Source organism: Poecilia reticulata, linkage group LG17, assembly GCF_000633615.1.
Source record: "Poecilia reticulata strain Guanapo linkage group LG17, Guppy_female_1.0+MT, whole genome shotgun sequence".
Classification (NCBI taxonomy): Eukaryota; Metazoa; Chordata; class Actinopteri; order Cyprinodontiformes; family Poeciliidae; genus Poecilia; species Poecilia reticulata.
In genome coordinates, this window is record NC_024347.1 from 8,398,614 (window position 1) to 8,401,641 (window position 3,028).

Genomic DNA, 3,028 nt, shown 5'->3' on the forward strand with positions numbered 1-3,028 from the left:
CTCACACCTTAAAACCTTCATTAAAACATAAACAGTGAGAATAAGGAAATAAAAAGTAAAGATAAAAACATAAAAAATATCAAAGACATCAAAACCGGCACTCTAACCCTAATTTAGCCATAAGCAACTCTAACCCGCTGGGTTTAAGTTGCTTTTTAAAGGCACTCAGTGTTTCAGCTGTTTTACAGTTTTCTGGAAGTTTGTTCCAGATTTGTGGTGCATAGAAGCTGAATGCTGCTTCTCCTCGTTTGGTTCTGGTTCTGTGGATGTAAAGCAAAACCAGAGCCAGAACCTGAGGGATCTGGAAGGTTGGTACAACAACAGCAGATCTTTAATGTATTGTGGTGCTAAACCATTCAGTGATTTATAAACTAACAGTATTTTAAAGTCTATTCTCTGAGCTACAGGGAGCCAGTGTAGGGACTTTAGAGCTGGTGTTATGTCTCCATCTTCCTGGTTTTAGTGAGAACATCATCAAAGAATGATTGGATAAAACTGGATCACAAGACAAGTAAAATTGGGGATCAAATATTTTTCTGATAAATTTTGAAGGTTTAACAAAACTGCCGATACTGACTGTATGATTACTTACAGGTTGAAGTTAATGTTATCTAAAATTACAACTAAAGTGATAAACAGAAAGTCTGACAGCATCATTGGAGAAGAGTAGTTAGGGTTAGCTAATTTCAGGTTAAAACATCAAATGTTCTGTAGTAGTAGCATGAAGCCTACTGGGTTCATAAAACAGCCCATCAATTTTTCTGTGTGCCCTGCAGGAACAGATTTGTTCTCACCATGTGTTTTGGTTGAAATGATTTTGTAAAAACATCAATAAATAGATGATAATTTTGGACTGATCTAGGGTCAATTATTTTCTTGAACTTCATGATAGAAAAATAGGACTCATTCAAGAATGAACAAGAATAATTTAAATGAAATTACCTTTAACAATTGAGGTGTAAAAATATTCATCAAAACTTGTTAGACTAATAGATTATTTTTCTGTTCCAACAGAAAAAAGTGAAGAATCTAGATTGTGTTTTAACATGATAATAATCAACTTTTTTAAAAGAATGATACATGGAAAGTCCAGGAAATTTTGTTTCAGCATGTAATCAAGATTATCACTGCTCTTTGACTTCAAAGCACGTTAAATATTAACAGAATTCAATTAATCATGAATTTTGACCTTTAATTATAAAAATAAAAAGATTTCTACTGTTTCACTGACTGAAAATCAATCCCACTCCTTTGTCAAACTCTTACAGGTTTTTGAATAGTTTGATGAGCTTTTTCTCTACCAACCCATTGTCTTGGTATTGATTTAAACAGTGATTGTCCAGAAATCAACAAATTCACATTCTCTTAACATGACTGACTAGGTGTTATGACGTTAAAAATTTGCTTTTAGAATAAAAGCAAATTTTAAATTAAATTTAAAAATGTAATTAAATTTGAATTAAAAAGTTTTTAATACAACAAGCACCATTAACCAGTCACAAATACATGGTGCTTTTATGGTGTGCTCTGTGACAGCTGACCCTACTGTCACACAGAGATCTGAATGGTAATCGTTTTCTGTTCATTCTTAACATTAGTTTACATATTGATTAGTGAATAGTTGAGATTTTGTATTTTTAAAATGATCCTGAGCCTGACTCTTTCATTAACTATTTGCAGTGCACACATTTAGTTAACTTTATCTGTCAGTTCTTTATATTTTTGTTAAATGCACTAAATTAATTTCTTTGTTTTGAGTTACTAGTTTCCTTTGGAGCTGCTGGAGGGTCACAGAAGAGCTCCAGCTAATCGATGTCCTTATATGGCTGGCAAACTTCCTCATTCCATTTGTTTGCCAGGGGACGGGGAAATTTGGTTTTCTCTAGTTTAATTTGACTATTTCTTTAATGTTTCTTCTTTTTCTTCTTGGCAGTTCTAAAAGTATTTATTTCATTTAAAGATTTAGTCTTGTGTTGACCAATATTTGTATAAGTTCTTGTATGTTTAATGTGTGTCAGCAGTGGTCTGCTCATTGTCTTGTTTGTTAGGTCAGTATTGTGCTTGAGTTCTTTGTATTACTTGTAGTTTGATATGTTGACCTCAGTTTTGGGCCCAATTCATAATTTTTGAATTATTTTGGGACTTTTTGTAATAAATTAAGAATATTTTTGGAATCCATTCAGTCTCTCTGGCTGGTCTGGTAGAACCCTCACATTGCCTAATAACTGGATGTACCTCTCTGTGGTGCAAAAGTTATGTAGAAAACCAAATCAATTTAAACCCTTGCAGCAGAATTTAAGAAATGTTGAAACTATACAAACATTTAAGCATCTGAGCATTTAAAGAATAGTACTGCCTATCCTCCCTGAAAACTAAGTTAAATGAAGAACATGAATGTATTGACATTAAAAATAGATCCATTAATTGCTCAGGACAATTTATTTTTAATGTTAGTACTGTAATATAAGCCATTCTACTGCAAAGCTCCGTGGCAGTTTTCAGGGAGAATAGGCAACACTGGGCTTCAAATCCAATGTCTAAATAAAAACAGATTTGTTCATTGTTGTTGTTATTGAATGTAGTCCCCAGTTTCTTTTAATATGTTTGCTGGTTGAGCCTCAACAACACCATATACGACAGAAACACTATTAGGTTTGCCTGACCTAGCATAACTAATAAAACTCTCAAAATTGTCTTTTAAAAAAATCCACAGACTTTTTTGCTTGTTTACAGTTAAGCAGCCAAACTTCTTTGTAGAAAGTAAATTGAGCTAATCTGACCTGGTCTGCCTGGTAATCCACAGTAAGCATCTGTCTAGATTTAATCCTGAAAAGTGTCTCCATGTTCATATGTTCATATTGGCTTCAGGTTTGACTTTTGCCCAATATTTCATAAAAGCCTTGAACTCAGACCTACCCATACCTTAGACCTTAGTAGGTGTGCATACCAACTAAGGTACACACACACACACACACACACACACACACACACACACACACACACACACACACACACACACACACACACA